This window comes from Saccopteryx leptura, chromosome 2, assembly GCF_036850995.1.
Source record: "Saccopteryx leptura isolate mSacLep1 chromosome 2, mSacLep1_pri_phased_curated, whole genome shotgun sequence".
In the NCBI taxonomy this organism is placed as follows: Eukaryota; Metazoa; Chordata; class Mammalia; order Chiroptera; family Emballonuridae; genus Saccopteryx; species Saccopteryx leptura.
The window spans coordinates 68,584,836-68,601,782 of record NC_089504.1 but is presented as its reverse complement, the minus strand read 5'-3'; the positions used below and the strand labels follow the sequence as shown (position 1 = coordinate 68,601,782).

The following is a 16,947-nucleotide window of genomic DNA, read 5'->3' as shown; positions in this document are numbered from 1 at the left end:
TCCTCTCCATTCAGCTTTGCCTTTACTACCAAAGACATCATTTGAAAAATGTATAAAAAAATCATAAAATTTTAAAACTTAAACATAAATACTAGGGAATTAGTTTCCTCAGTGAAAACATTAGCATTCAAAGGTTAAATGACAAAAAAATGTGCTTATTTCTTACATTACTAACAAAGTACCTGTTTCTGTAAGCAATCCTTGCGTTTTTAAAAGATGCTGCAAATATATAAAGATAGGTGGCCTCTGACTGTTGAAACACAATACATTTAAAACAACAAAACCAAAACGCACTTTCATTGTTCGGCAGTATTGAAATCCCACTGCTTAATGTATGAATTAATGGGACTTCTTGACAAATCACCTGTTAAATTTTAGCTGACAGCTTGTCATATATTAATTATAAATAATTGTAATATATGGCTAGCATAATGCATGCAACAACATAAAATAGGTTGTTAGTGTATATCCTTTGTTTTCTCTCTTACTTTTTGCTCATAAGAAAAAAAAAATGACCCAATGTTTCACTTGGTTGGGATAGTGCCAATGGTTAATGGAATGTCCCACTCTACTAAAGAATTTAATGGGAATATCCATTTGTCACAGTCGCATGCAGTAATCTCCAGTAGCAGAGCCAATGGAAAACAGCATCGTACCATAACGTCCTCTACACACTGCAGGTGAGGATGAGATGCAGCAGCCAAACTGAACAGTCAGTGTGGAGAGCTCGGCTTTTCTAGGCCTTTCTTTAGAGGACAATGCGGGTTTCTTTTCTTTAAGAAAACAGTGCTGCCTGACAGCAACAAGAACTGAGACCCTGCAGAAAAAGAAAGTGAAATTTCTTTCTGGTGGTGAAAAGTATAGATATTTGTATAGCATGTCTCAAAATCTCTAACCACCCCTTTGTCTACAGGAAGCCCACGTTTGTAAAGAGACTTTGGGTAGTGGAATCAGAAAGACCAGGACTAGACCTTTATTTCAATCACCTTCTAGTTCTGAGTTTGAGCCTTCAGATCTGAAGAATGGGACTAACAGCAGCTGAACTTGCCATGCTACTGTTAGAATTTATAGGACTTTCTGAGTCAAAAAATTAGCGTGGTATTCGAATTTTTGGCTTCTTTGTTCACAATTTTGGTGGAAATGCTGTATGTGTATGTTTCTTGTATTTCCAAATAAATTAAAATATTGCTTAGTTTAGGGACTGTTTTATACATATGTATTTTTTAATCTATGTCACACACCAGTTCAGTATTTGGGACAAGCCATAAGCTACTGAGAAATGCATGGATTTGAAGAACTCTCTCAAGTAAACATTTTAACACTTATAGAGATTGATATTTAAGTTATTTGAGGATGATTATTAATATTGCATTTATGCATTTAGCAGTAAATTGGTGAAGCATATTAGCACCTAGAAGAGGTCTCAGATACTCATTTAAGTGCCTGATTAAACTGTTCACTGTCTTCAGAACATGTCATATGTACCTATGTTATGTTTCTCCATTTTATGGTAACTGTATTTAATACAAACTACTGTAGCCCTCCAAAAGAAAAGATAATCAGCAACAGTTTTTTAGTGCCTCAGTTAATATAATCAGTGATTTTAATAAAATAAAAACATAAGATTTGAAGTCAAACTGATGTAGGTCCAAAATTCTAACATGGCCACCTAATAGTTATGTCAGCTTGGTGAAATAACTTATCCTCTGGTCCTGTTTCCTCTCTTATGTAATGGGGCTAATAATACTTACACAGTTGGGCAGTTGTTAAGATCAGAGGCAAGTCAATAGCTTTGAAACTTTTCCTTTTAATCACTAACCACATAGTTGAAAGGTGTTTGACAAAGCAATACTTAGTACATATAATGCACTTTCATTGTTTTATTTACTACTTTCATGTTTTTTATTATTATTCAGTGAGAGGAGGGAAGGCTGGGAGGTAGAGAGACAGACTCCTGCATGCAACCTGATCGGGATCCACCCAGCAAGCCCACTAGGGGGCAATGCTCTGCCCGTGTGAGGTGTTACTTCATTGCTCAGCAACCAAGCTCTTCCTAGCGCCTGAGGCAGGGGCCATGGAGTCATCCTCAGTGCCCAGGGCCAAATTGCTCAAACGGAGCCATGGCTGCAGGAGAAGAAAAAGAGAGAAAGAAGCAAGAGGGGGAGGAGTGGAGAAAGCAGATGGGCGCTTCTGCTATGTGCCCTAACTGGGAATCGACTTCACTCACTGGGCAGATAGATGCTCTACCACTAAACCAACCAGCCAGGGCTCATTTCTTTTGCTTAAAAACTGTTCATGACCCACTACATTCCTGGTCCACACAAGGTGCCTTTTGAAAACAGTGGGACAGCATGATGTTTAGTACATAATATAAGAAATGATTACTATTATTGTCATTATGATTATTTTTAGTCGTTTTAGAATGCTTCATGAGAGATGAGAATAAAATCTTCTGAGTACTTCTAGGAACTGACTCTCTTGGACAGCATCCAAAATAGACTCATACTCATCATATGCTGAATTATGCACTAGAGGGGGTTGTGCTGTAGGAAAGCTCCTGTGTGCTATTCATCACAGAATGTTAGAGCTGGAAAGGAACTAAGAAAATGTCTAGTCCCATTTATTTTCCTTCATGTACGTATTTGTAGTTTTAAAATATCCTGCATTTATTGCTCACTGATAAATTAAAAACAAAACTTCTTTTATATAGAGCTGGCACATAATTGAAAACAGAGGGACATTGGGTCAGGATATCTGGCTTTTTGTTGTTTCTGTCACCAGATTTTGGGTCACCTTAGACTCTCAGGGACTAAGTTTCCTTACCTGTAAAATAAGGTGATTTCAACAGATGATTACCCCACTTCTGATGTTCTTTGACTTCAAATCTCTAAATGGTATGACCCAGAGATGATATTATCTGAATTAGAGTGTTACTGTATGTACATCAGGCTGCAGGCTCACTCCCCCACCACTCAGATGTGCAGAGAAAGTTGAGCTTCTCTAATTGTCCGGTCCCCTCATCCTCAGCAGCAGCAGCCTCTTTTGTATAATAATAGCTCAGACTCTCCTGCCACCTTCTCCCACTCCTACTTCTCTCTCTCAGATGTTTGCTTGTAGAGACAGGAACATCTAGGACCTCACGCTGTTGGGAAAGTTGTGTCCCTGGGTACTGTCCTCTGTCTCCTCTGATTTCTTTTCCACCTGCTTGTTGCTCACCTCAGTAATGATGAGCACTAGGTTCACTAGCTAGTTTACCTTGCTACCAGTGGGGTATGCTGATAGTTCTCTGTGTATGCTCCCAGATAGCAATCAGAGGTCCCAGCTGGGATCTGCTTAAATAAAGTCTCATTTGGGCAGATTTTCTTAAATTAGACTGCGGTATCTGTATCTGTCTGCCAAAGACAATAGCAGAGGAATATTAGGGTTTTTAAAAACTTTTTGTTTGCTGCCCTAGTATTCACCTTTGCAAGAGGAAGATAGGACTCACCAGTTTATGGGGGAAGATGTGGCACTGAGAAAACCAAATCAGCGTTTACATCTTGAGTGAGAATCACCTACGTGGAGGCTCCAATTTTGGATCCATCCTTAGGGCACAGGGGCAGCTTTCCATCATTCCTGCTCAGCCACACATGAGGAAGTCTGTAGGGTAAACCTGGCCGTTGGAAGCTTGCACAAGAATAGATGTCTTCTTGATTCACATTATAAGGCTAACCATAAAATAAGATAGAACCAAGGAGGAGTCATGCCAACATGTCCTCCTCACCCCCCTCAAATTGCTGGAAAACTAAACTTCATTTAGCAAGATTCCTTTCAAAACTATGTGACTTCTCTTTTGGAGCACACAGCGGGTAGAGGATTACTGAACAATCCTTCAGGGCCTTTCAGGAGCACAGCATGCAGATGGTGGAAACAAATGGGCAGCCTGAGACACCAGACAGGATGCTGGGTCATTAGCCTGAATCTGAGGCAGTCTGCTTACCTTTGCCCTTTCAAACTCAGCCTCCAGCTTGCAGGAGTAAGTATTGAGTAAATGTCCTGGCTTGAACACAGAAAGAGCAAGGGAGGTGACAGGAGACCCTGCCTTTACTTTATTTAACCTTTTTGACCAAATGATAATTAAAATTTTGTAGGCCAAGAAATTGCCAGTGGTAGCTTCTAGCTAACTGTGGACTTCGTTCATGTGCTAGAGATCAAGGAGTGAAGGTTAAAATCCACCACTTAGCTAACAAGCCACAGTGTCTTCTTTGGAGAAAGGGTTCTGTTGATGAAGCTGTGTAGCCCAACATCTGGCTGTTTGTCTAGGAAGATGGTTTCGTGGTGTCCTTCAGAGAAGCCAGGGATCATTACCTTTCCAAGACAGAGAAGCAAGGCAAGAGTATTACACTAAGATTCAGTACTTCTCTGTCTTACTCTCTGACTCCGAAGAGGATCCTACAAGCATCCCTGAATGAGGCTGCCAAGGTGAACCGAGGCAGACACAAACTGCTTCTTCAAGGACTGCTCTTTATATTACATATTATAACTGCTTTGCATGGGGCAAGACCAGCATTTTTTTTTTTTCTTCAGCCTTGCGCCAGGATGCAGAGCAGGAAGCGCCGGGGTATGCATTTCTAAGGAGATGTGAGAATTTATTAAGGAGGGTCTTTTCTGCCCTGGTGGATGGATGCTGGGGAGTGACGTCACCCTGCCCCCTCGTGTGTGTGTGTGTGTGTGTGTGTGTGTGTGTGTGTGTGTGTGTGTGTTGCGCTTCCTTTGCACAGGCTGCCTGCCCCTCCTTCGTCCAGCTCCCCAGCCCTCGCAATGGGTCAGTCGTCCAGACTCAGGGATTCGCCAGTGGGCGCAGAGGCCTGGCTGCCTGCGCCCGGGCACACCCACACTCCCACTCTCCTGCTGGCCACGCGTACACACACAATCCCCCAGCGCTGGGGCACCGCGATTCCGTGGGATCCCCAGCACGTTATGAGGATTTTAGAAAAAGGAAACAAAGAGAGAAGCTTTTCCAATCACTTTCCTAAGCTTTTTCATTTAATTTCCCAACCAAACCACCTGGCCTCAAACCATAACCACAAGGTTCACGCCAGGTCCAAGAACTGGGCTGGACTGGCCATCCCACCTCCTGGCCCTTGACTCTGCTCCGCGGGTCTGCAGGCTTCGCCTCATCCTCTCCCCGCCTCCCCTCCCCACCCCTCGCCGGCCTCAGTTTCTGGTTACCTCTCGCGTGCGCTTCACTTTTGGGGGGAAGAAAAGAAGGGGAGGGAGGCGCTGAGGGGCGCAGCCGAGTTGCTATTTGTGGCCAAAGAATCCTCTTTAAAAGAAGCAGCAGCAGGAAGTACAAACAAGAGAGGCGGAGGGAGGAGAGGAGACGCGGCCCCGGACCCCCCAGCCGCGAGTGGCAGAGCATCGAGGCGCGGGAGGAGGAGGAAGAGCAGCAGGAGGAGGGACAGGAGACACACAGCCGCGGCGACAGCCAAAGAAGCGAGCGCAGGGCAAGCAGGAGGAGCGGGAGGAGGAGAAACCGCCGCGGAGCCGCTGGCTCAGAAGGGCCAGGAGGACGGCCCGGGAAGAGGAGGCGGAGGAGGAGGAGAAGGGAGTAAGGGTGGAGGGAGGGCGGGGGGACGCGCTCCTTTGGATGCTGGGTTTCGGGATTTTGGACTCACTCGCTGACTCTCCTCCACTTCCTCGCTCTGGACTGGGCTGGCCGCACGAGGGCCGGGCGGCGGCAGCGACTAGTGGGGCTCCTGCAGCGGCGGCTGCTTTTCCGCGGGATTAAATTGGCCGCCCGGAGGCGGTGGCTTGGGGAGGCGCGGGCTGCTCGGCCGTGGCGGGGCGCAAAGGCGCGGAGGAAAGTGCTGGTGGAGGCGCGGAAGGCGGTGGTGGAGGCTGCCCGGAGCCAACATGACCAGGTAAGTCCCCCGAGCTGACCCGGCCCTTCCCGAGGTGTCCTTCCCATTCTGCGCCCGGGGCTTGCCCTGAGCCCGGCTCCGGCAGCCCCCGAGTCCCCCGGCGGAGCTACACAGTCCCGCGCCTGCGAGCCCAGCGCTCTGGCAGCAGAGCGCAAACAGTTTGCTCTTTCTGAACCTCCTTGGGCAGAGGTCCTCCCCTTCAGGGTTTGTTTCTCGCTTAAAACCTCAGACTGGGGAGAATGAGGGTGTTTGGGTGTGTGTATTCGTGCGACCCCCCGCTCTCTCCTCCTACGGTGGGAGTAGTATTGGAGAAATGGTGGAGCGGTGGGGCATATGACCCTACCCAGGAATTCTGCCACTGCATGCATATATATATATATATATATATATATATATATATATATATATTACACACATATATATATATATTTTACGTGGCAATGATTACTGTTTTAAGGAGGGCTGATTAGGGTGAGGGGCGATTTCTTTTCTTTCTTTTTTCCTTTTTTTCCTCTGAACTAGTGGGGAGAAGGAGAAATAGCAGGAATCAAAGTCTACGCGGCTGCCATAGAGGAGGGGGATTGTTTTGGAGACCTTTGCATAGCAGAATCAAAGCTCGTAGTTCTGCTACGGGAATCTGGTGTGCTTACATACTATTCCGTAGGGAAGGGACTTTATCATGAAAAGTCCAAGTTGTAGGAAACTGTAAAAAGAAAGCCATGGCCAAACCAAAGGGTCTTTGCTTTTCTATCGATTTATTGTAGCTGTTTTATGGGGATGTAGAAAACTTATATTGTTTATTTGCGAGGTTGATTTTCATTTAAAGACATTAACAGATGAGTCAGTTTTCTTATGCTTAAACAGAAAATTTTGAACTCTTAAGTGTAAGCTTGGCTTTCATTAATTGGGTGTTCCAAGACTCTGAATAGTAAGTAGTTACATTCTCCAAAACCCTATCACAATCCACTTACTTGCATTGTTTCAGCTCGCCTCCCAGAACAGGACTTGCTATATGTTTCTCTCCTCTGTTTCCTAAAATTCTTAGAGTGATCCCCAGACCCATCTACAGTTTGTGCCTTAGGCATCCAGGAAGATTCCGGCAGAAGCACTCCCCTGTATTTTCTCTTAAAGTTTTTATTTTTCCTTTATCATGCCTACAGACAGAACGCCAGCAACTTAACAGAGCGTAGCACACACATTGTGAGCCTTTCAGAGACTAGTAACTGCTCCTGAGGAGATTGATTTGCTGTTGGACTTTCATATCTCCAAATGTGGACCTTTCCCTTTGGTGTGTTCTTTCCAACCATCCTTTAGCACTCATATAGGGTAGCTAGTCCAACCATTGATACTTCTGACCATTCTATCTCTGTTTCAGAGTGTACACACCTACTACTCAACTTGAGTAAAACCAGGTTGATGTACCAAGTCTTGAAATAGTCTGGTTTAAAGGAATATTCAGATAATACCAACTTAAAGATTGCTGTGTTGGTAATATAAAGATATTCAGGACAGTGCTTAGTAGAGAGTATACTTATTTTGAAAAAAAAATTGTTTTATGCTGCAGGTATTATTTTATTTACATAGCATGAGAAATAAATTTTCAATGCTCAGTGTCCTAATTGTTGAAACAAACATCCTAAATGGCCAATAGAGAGAAATTTTCTTACCCCTCACCTCCCATAATTATGTACTGCTCTTCGCTTTTCAATGGAGCTAGCAATTCTGTGACAGATTTCTTAAATTCACCCTCATGCTATCAGCTATTATTGTACTTTCAAAGTGTGAAATTGACAAGCTGGTCAGTTTCATGAATTCAGCTGTCAGATTGTGTCCAGTTAAAAATTGCTAAAAGCTGTAAATGTGCCTGCCTGGAATTTTCTTTTGTAAAATAAAGGAAAGACAGCAAAGGGATGAGGATTATGGGGTGTTATTAATTGTAGATCTTCTAAAATAGGTGCATTGCAATGTGAGTTTTATCACTGGCTGTTGTTGGGAAATACCTTTCGATTTCTGCCATTGTAAAAGTGGCATTCAGATTGTATCTATATTTCATTTTAAATAGCACTTTACATATAATTAATCTGTTCTTAAAGCCCTCAGTATAAGAGGAATAGTATAAGAGGAATGATATTGAGAGAGGAAAAGTGTCTCTTGAATGAATATATTTTAATATATATGAGTAATATATTACTTTGGTAATGACATGTAAAGAGGTGAATGAATTAAATATTTTTGTGGAGGTTATGTAACACAAATTCTTCTTGGACCAGTGCAGTTGTAGCTATTAAAGTAATCATATGCCATGATCTGTTTTAATATGTATGTATTTGAGTAGATAACCATGAAAGTAAAACTGCTTAAAGTATTAAGTACATTGATTTGATTTGCCTTTTAAGATTGACATTCATTTAAAGCAAGCATATCTCAAAGTCAAGAACTAAGAATTGGAATTCCCTCATCTGCTGCTATTTACTAAGCCACTAGGGGCCTGTATAACTGTTCTTATATTCAGGAGATACCCTTGTGTGGCATACGCAAAACCTTCCTAGAGAGATATTTAAAAAAAAATCAAATAGGTAGTCCCCTAAGTTTTTGTTTTGTCTTTTTAAACCTATTAACTCATGCTCTGTTGTTAGTTATAGACATTGATTGAAGGGTTTTTCAAGAACATTATTTAGAACTTCTTTAAAACTCAGGTGGTGTAAGGTTGATTTTTCACGTAGAGTGTGAAACGTAGAGGTGGTATTTGTGCAAATTCATGTGTGATCCGCCGGTTCTCAGTGTATGTCAAGGCTAAACAAATAGGAATATTAATAACTTCTTTTTTCGACTGATAAAGAATATTATTTGCATAATGTAGGATCAAAAGATAAATGAAGCAGAATTACTTTAAGGAAAGTGTAGTCATAGATTGATGGTGTGATTAAACCAGCTTTGTAAGTGCTGTGCAAGTTAGTATAGAAGGAGAATCTGAGGCTGTGACTACAGTTTAGTCAGCACTTGAGGGACCTGGACTGAAGATGCTCTATGCATTTTTAAGTGTCAGTTTCACAAATTTGAAATCGACCAGCCGTAGCAATCTTGATAGACATTAGGCAATAAGGTCAAGTATACTTACACTGTTCTTTTGTTGATTTTCAGTTTTTCAAACTGGCAAGGATGACTATTTGTAAAAGCCCACTATCTGTATTTGCATATTGGATTTCCTTCAGACCAAACTTGATTTATCAAGCCATTGAACAATTATATTTTTAAAAGGATCCTCTGGATAAACAAGAATTCATTAACTCAATCACATGTGATAAGTGCTGTTTCAGGAACGATGGCTTTTCAAGGTGATTTTGATTTCAAACTACCTTTCTTTAATTTCAGTGTGATTGGTGGGAAGTTTGAGAGTCGAAGTGTGTGTATGCTCTCATTTATAACCCGGAGAGCATCAGACTTTTAGGCTCACATCATTTAAACTTTGGACATGGGTACCTTTTGAATCCTCAAAGTTTCTAGAAATCTCAAAAATAAACTTTACCTTTGATGTAGTGCGTTCAGCTTCCTGACCACACAAAAGAAATTCTTTTAGGACTTATATTATAAACACAGATATATGAAGTGCTAAATATAAAGATACATTTACTCAGTTTTGCAGATTATTCCAAGAATGTTTTATTTTTTTCTATTTTCTTAAAAGGACAGTATTTTCTTGTTGAAAAGTTTAGTGGGAGTAAATGAGTAATATTTTAAGCTAGGCCTACTCTTGAGTATCTTACTGCTCTGGTGAAGTTATTTACCTTGTTTTTGTACTGTTTGGCTTCTTTGAAAAAATCTTTTAGAAAAGCTACCTACTTGTGAAGACAGAAAGGCAACTTGCCGCCTCAAGCAAAGTCATTGTTTAAAAACATTTCTTTTTATATTGCCAATGATTTGCCAAAAAAGAGCAAAGAGAAGAGTTGTTCTGTAAACTACAAGATTTAGGATTCGTATAAACACATCAACTGAAGAAATCTGATAATGTGGGAGAAGGCTGCTTAGAAGGGGTTTGCCAGTAAATTTCATTCCCACAAATATTACTTGTTTAAGCTTCTGTAATTTCATAACATAGTGACATTTCTACCAAAGGACAGGTTTGTTTGGGGATATGATTTCTATATGGATAATCTCATTTGCTTCTAATTAGTATTTGGTAACATTAAAATATCATGCTTGACTTGACAGTCCCCTTTTTTCTCCCCCTTTTGAAAGTATATTTTGGCTCTCCACAATGAAGCCCTTAAGAAAGATGGCTAAAAGAATATGTGGCTTGTGCTTACTGATTGTTCATTATATGAAATTATAGCCTCGCATGTAAAAGTTCAGCAGTTTCTTTGCGTCACAAGACTAGGGAAGGTCAAAGAACAAATGCTTATGGGCTACAACAGTCTCTGATTTAATGTAACCTAAATAATAAAGCCACGACAATGCTAGCCTGAAGCATTAATGAAATAAAATTCTTATAAGGCATATTTCACAAAATTACATTTGAGGCCTATGCACCTTGTTTCCCTATAAAAAAGATGACCTATTTGCTTTCAGGTATCTAGTTTGCATTTTTCTTAACATTTTTTTATAAAACATTTTTAAGACTTAGACATTAAAGGAATTCAAATATTATGTCCATAAACATTGTCACACTCCTCAAGGCATCTCATCAGGGGAAAAAAATTGACGAAAATAATGCCTGCAATGTTCTGCCTTCCGTCTTTTTAAAATAATTCATTCAATAACCTTCTGGCCATGATTTTCTATTTGATGCTGATACATATTTAATAGGGTCCCATTAGTACTGGTACTTGTTAGTGGGTTTACAGCTTTACTAGAAGCAAAACTGAACTTTTTTTTTGGCTTTTCAACCTCTACTATCTGCAAGATGAAATCTCTCTGTATCATAGGTTAGTACATTAAATGAAAGAAATGACAATGTGGGAAGCTAGGACTAATGATTCTGTCTGTAAGCCAGCAGATCAGGTGTACCAGTAGCCAATAGTATTGAGACAACTTAGAGGTTCCTCGTCATCCACTTGCAGCGAGCAAGCAAACCATGCTTTCCTTCGTTCATGTCTGCTCTTAGGTAGTGGGCTTCTCCTTGCTCCTCCAGCATTTCTATCAAAATATAAGAGCAGAAACTGCCATCTGAGGCCAAGCTTGCTCCTAGTTCTTTCAATTCACTGACCACAAACACTATTTAACTTTGACATTCAGATAACAATGTCAAGAACATTGTGACCTTTACCACATTGCTATTTACTGGATTTAAACATTGTAAACTGTCCATTTCATGAGATTGATTGAATTTATAAAGTCTTAATTGTACCTTTTTTTTTTTTTTTTTTAGCAGCCCTGGAGTTATATTCTTTAGTGTTACAGTAGCTAACAAAATTGAGATTTGTAAATTGCATTTAGAAAATAGTGCTTTGCAGTGTTGCTTTGGGATTAGGAGAAATTGTACTTTCCAATATATAAAGTGATCATTTGTAATCATTATTAGGTCACAACTAATAAGAGACTTTTTTTTAAAGCTTCAGTGAATGGACTCCTTTTGTTAACTAAAATATTTGTATTAGGACTGAATTAGTAATAAATTATTTATCTCAATTATAAATAATTGAAAATCAGTAATTGTTTTCATCTTATTTAATTGTGAGGTTATATAATGATAATACTGAAGACTGCAAAGTCTCGACTGGTTTCCTTTCTTTTTTTTTTTTCTACAGTAAAGAGAACATACGTGACAAACTTGATGTAAGAAAAAAAGAAAACTGAATCTGTGTCTTAGTTTGTCCACTTTAGTAGCTGTGGAATCTTGGGGGAAATTATATAACATTTCAGGGTCTCATTTTCATCATCTGAAAAATGGAGAGAATAATCATAGATATGATGAAGATCCAATTAGATAATAAGAATTTGTCTTGTTCTGTATTCTACATAAAAAAGTTTATGGATATAGGAGTCATATGTGATGACGTTCTCCTGTCTTTAGCTATTTGCTATAACTGGTTACTACCTGATTTTAAAAATTCAGACTTGTTGAATATGGGTGTTTGGTGAACCTTGGCTCCGTTTGCACTCTGTTGCGTACATGCTATAATTGCTGCAGATGCTGGGGCTGCTTTTTCTTTCCAGCACGTTTATGAAGTCTGTACGCATCGGTATGCCACGTACAATATCTCCGAATGCTTTTAAAGCAAAAGCTAGAAATGATTTTACCTAGATTTTACAAAAAAGAGCATTTTGCTTAAAAGTAACAAAATATTATTTATAGATTCCTGATAATACTGGGTGTGGAGCTGCATTCCGGGTGAAGAAATGTTTAGAAGAGCAGTTAATTAAAATACGAACAGGAAGAACTGCCTTTTTTTTTTTTTTTCCTTTCGTGGTAGTGCATCTTAGAAAGCTCTTTAGCTCTTTGCCCAGTGCAGCTGTCCTTCCCTGAAAGATCAGGTTTCCAGAGCAATGATGGATGGTGGGTGCCTGTAGCCAGTTGTGGGGTTTGCTCTGAGGTCAAATGTATTGATGGAGGGTAGGAATTTATAGCCTCTGTCTCTCCCTAAGATCTTCCAGTATAATTTCATAGGGAAAAATTAGACTAGACACATCTCATGCTGATCTTGTGTCCCATTATAGGTCAAAAAGACATTTGTTTTTAATGTTTAAAATAATTTTTTTACTCCACCCCCCTTTCTAAGGCTCCGCTCCACCTAAAGACACACACTGAGCGTGCACTAAGGGTTTCTGGGTGCACAAGCAGACTCTGGCCTCCCTGGGAAAACACATTTAAACTGCTTGTAATGGTAACTTCATTGAAATAGTATTAAATGATTTTAAGAGAGAAGCAAATATGGCAACTACTTTTGACTTCTCTGATTAAAATTGTTCAGCGTGATTTTTTGATACATGGTTTTATATCTTATTTTAAATGGGTTTATCAAGATTTGGCTACTTGAGAATAATATTGGAAATGTCTTAAATATTCTAAATCCAGTTAAAGGCCAAGCAATATTTTTCACTTTTTTGGGGGGGGGGGGGCGGGGAGGATGGAGGGGGGGTAAGAGAAAATTGTCATATTTGCTAGAAGAATAAATTATGGGTAACATCTTCTCTTGGAAACATCCTGTGAATGAGACTTGTTCTCTGTGAGTTCTTTCTTTCACCCTCACTTTCTTCATCAGCACAGTTTCCTCTTCATTTGATGATTGGGCGTCTGTGTCTTCATTTCCATTTGAACTCTTTTATTGTCCTTTTATCTGTGGCCCTCTTCAGGTCACTATCTACCTTATCTACTGGGATACTCCTATTTATACCTCATCGGGGATATAATTTCTGCATCCGTGATCTTAAAACTAAATCTTCCAACTTCTCTCTGGAGTTCCAGATATGAATATTTTTATCTGCTTGCAGGGTGGTTGAGAAATAGAAGGCTCTCCTGTATCCCAAACTCAGTATTAGCTTTTATCCATACTGGTACTTACTTCTTTTTTCTTAGTATCTCATCATCTGATTTGACTCTGGATTAGAAACTTTGGTGCCATCTCTGTCTCCTTCCTTCCTTTCATTCTGGTCTCCATCCACTCTTTATTATTTTTTTAGGTTTTATTCCTGTCATCCCTTATAACTTGATCACTTCCTTTCTATTTCTGCCCTCTGATCACGTTTTTTAGATGCTCAGCACACCATGCATAGCTTCCTATGTGGTCTTTGTATTTTCTCATTTTTTTTTTCACTCCTAAAAAATTTTGTTTTCTGAAGTACAAAGTTGCTCATGCTGTACACTCAAGTACTAAATCCTCATCACAGCAGTCAGATTTCTTTGCAGTCTGATCCGAACTAGTGTGTCCAGCCTCCTCTCTCATCGTTGCCCCAGGTGTTCTGTGCTCCTGCAGTGTCAGGGAACCTGCCTTCAGAGAGAAGGCTGCACTGGGCACCTCTCTGACTCCACCAGTACTGTTCCTGGAGTCTACTTTCTTTCCTGACTGGCTGTCCTAACTTGTGTTCATTGCCATCCTCCTAATTATTCTCTCATTTTCTAATTCTCAGTTCAAGTGCTATGCCCTTTTATTTAAATTTAGTTTGAGTTGAACTTAATGGAGATTGTAAATGTGAAGAATAATTATTCATTTGAAACCTCTGATGATGCTCAGGACACTGAGATAGGTGGAAAACATATTTTCTGTAATCGTCTTGGTATTAGAAGTACAGCAATAGTAATCAGCATGTAAAGTCATTACAGTGGGAGTTGCTCACATGGACTGAGCTCTTACTGTGTCCCCGGCATTCTGCATAACACTTTCACTTCTGTATCATGTTCAGTCTCTAGAACAAATATATGTATATTGGGTGCTTTTATTATCACCCAAGAGAAAGCTGATTCCTAGATGGGTAAAGTAATTTTCCCAAGGTTGCATAGGTAGATATAATAAAGGTGGGACCTTAAAGCCCAATTTTTACGTCAAGTAATATTACAATCCCAACTTTTATATATAGATACTTCACTTTTAACCCTTCAATATATTCTTGTGTTTGACATGAATTTTTAAAAAAGTATTTCTTATATACTAGGCAGGTATACCCAGTGGCATGGTGCTTTCTTAACCCCAGTTGAGGAAGAATCTTAAGTATTATGTAGGTTGTCACTCTATCATTTCTGAAAAGTCTCTTCTGTTCCTTGCTCTGCTTGGACTGAACTTTTTAAATTTTATTTTATTATTTTTACCTAAACGGTCTGGACTCTTTGGCATTTGCCTTTTAGTATTAAAATGATGTGCTTTTGGGCCAGTGACACAACTGCTTTAGATCTAGGGTCAGTCCTAGAGTATAAGTGGTTAAATAAAATATTTCTACCAAAATAGTTTTTAAAATCACAAAGGCTGGTATTTTCTTAGCTGCCCAACAGGTACAGAATCAAAGTCTTCTGACAAAGAGAAAATAAAACCAGCAGGGCTATCTGAAGAGCAGCCTCCCATCAAAGAAATGAAATTATGCCAGTGACTGATATATATGCATTCTATTTATTGGCAACCTGCCCAACCCTGTTTTATCTAAGGAATTTTTTCCCATTATAATGTCTTCTAAAACACTATATTTTCAATGCTCACCTGTTAATTTCATTAATAACCACAGATGGATGATTTGATAAATTTTTTCCCACTTAACATATTTTATAAAGGTTTAGTTCTTTATTATTATTATTATTATTTTTTTGGTAAAGCCTCAGCGACTTACTTCTAATTAATTATGATTTACAAATAATATAATACAGGATGTTACATTTGTTTGATGATTTGGAAAATTATTTTTTTCTTTGAAAACACCCTAAAGTTTTAAATCAGACCTGGTACATAAAGTTATGTGGAAAATTCTTTGGTCTTTTAGGGCTCATATAGTAGTACATCAGCAAGTCTTCTTTGCCCAGGTGTCTAGAATGCTTCTCACATGCATATACCGTCCTTTTTAGCCACATGTTCTTATAACTTAATTTATAAACAACCTCCGAGAATCCTGGAGCAGGGTGTACTGCCTGCTTTGGGTAACGTGTAGCGAGGGCTCTTCCACATTTAGGTTCTTAATCAGTGCTTTTTAATGATAGTTAATAAATGAAGAAAGACAAGTTCAATAAATGTTATTATGCATATGCAGGTGCTACTTTAAGAAATGATTGCCTAAATGTTTTGAATCAGAATTTTACTATTATCTAGACTAAGGTTTGTTTTGATTTATTTCTAACCAAAAAAAAAGTAGAATTAAAATTTTTTCTAAATAAATCGCTTTATTCTAAGTGTACCAAAATAAATGTTAACTTTCTTTCAATCAGATTATTCAGCGCCCTTTAATATGTTAGCTAGCACCCGTTCGCAGGGCCCCAGTCATTTTCTGCATGGATTTCAGCCTCTGTGGTTAGGTGGGAACTCACAATAGTTCCCCTATCAAAATGAAGTCTGATCATGTCACCTTCTCGTTTCAATCCTAATGGCTCTCCGTTTCTCTCTCTATAAAGCTTGTAATTAGAAGAACTCACCTGACCCTTGATGTTCTTGCCTGCTTGTCTTTTGCCACCAGCCATTCTCTTCCTTATATGCTCCTCCCCTTCCCCCCTCCCCCCACTCCCTGACACACATGTATATCAGCTACACTAAAGTACTTGCACTTTCCTGGGTGTAGTACTTTGACCTTTCCGTCTGTAATTTAAAGCATGCTTTCTCATTTCCCAATTGGAAAGACCCTCCCGCGTATTATTTTTGCCTGACTCACTTCTTCCTTCAGGTCTTACCTTAGGTGACTTCCAAGAGGCCTTCCCACCCTCCCACACCTGAACACCTGTTAGGCACAAGAAGAGCCCTGAGTATATATTCCACATATAGCTTCTGTTACAATGCGTTGTAATTGCTTGCTTAAGGTCTGATTCATTACGAAGTCCTCGAAGCCAGGACCGATGTCTTATTCCCAGTGGCATCTTCCGCCCCTACCCCACAGCTTGGCTCAGTGTAGTATAGAAGAAGTATAGGCACATTGGTGCCGAGGACGCCATGAACAAATCAGTGTGCCCAAAAACTCAGAGATAAATTAGTTCACGACCCAAATCTTACAATCCTTATGTTTAATATTTAACTCTACAGTTTATGGTAATATTGTCGGTGATTCTCAGTAATTAATTTATTTTTATTTGAGCTAAGTTCCACTTACCTAGTTCCCTCCCAAACCAAGACAAAGCCAGATCTGAGTGTACTGTGTGTATCTCCTCATATGCCACCAGACAAGACAAATCTGCCTTTACATCTGGCTGTGGTAGGAATTCCCACATGCACTTAATTCTGACACATGGTCATTATTGAACCAAAAGCCATTGCCTGGCATGATTATAGCTCGTATTTGTTTTCATTTTCAGAGGCCCCATTCAGGCTGCCAAGTGTACAACAGGTGCCTTAGTTTTATACTTGCCAATCTGTTGTTATTCAAATGACCGCCCTAACAGAGACTAATGGCATCTAATAAAATTGATCTCCGTTTTGGCAAGCCAAGC

At 39.7% G+C, this 16,947-nt stretch overlaps 1 protein-coding gene and 1 long non-coding RNA gene across 25 annotated transcripts in view; one reads left to right on the top strand and one right to left on the bottom strand.

The window, feature by feature from the left end:
- PTPRD (protein tyrosine phosphatase receptor type D) overlaps positions 1–16,947 on the top strand; it is a 2,469,774-nt gene that overhangs the window by 1,909,915 nt on the left and 542,912 nt on the right. For 3 of the 24 annotated variants that reach the window (XM_066368153.1, XM_066368162.1, XM_066368137.1), the window contains exon 1: positions 5,118–5,903. The exons of 20 other annotated variants lie outside the window; for them this stretch is intronic. The gene's annotated coding sequence lies outside the window, so the exon portion shown is untranslated. Of the gene's footprint in view, positions 1–5,117; positions 5,904–16,947 lie in introns of those variants that run through there. One more of the 24 variants, XM_066368163.1, reaches the window with a different exon arrangement.
- Positions 1,971–5,772, bottom strand: LOC136394672 (uncharacterized). The gene is made up of 3 exons (XR_010749217.1): positions 5,658–5,772; positions 3,488–3,639; positions 1,971–2,124 (listed from the first exon to the last, which is right to left on the bottom strand). It is a non-coding gene; the product is annotated as an uncharacterized lncRNA (long non-coding RNA).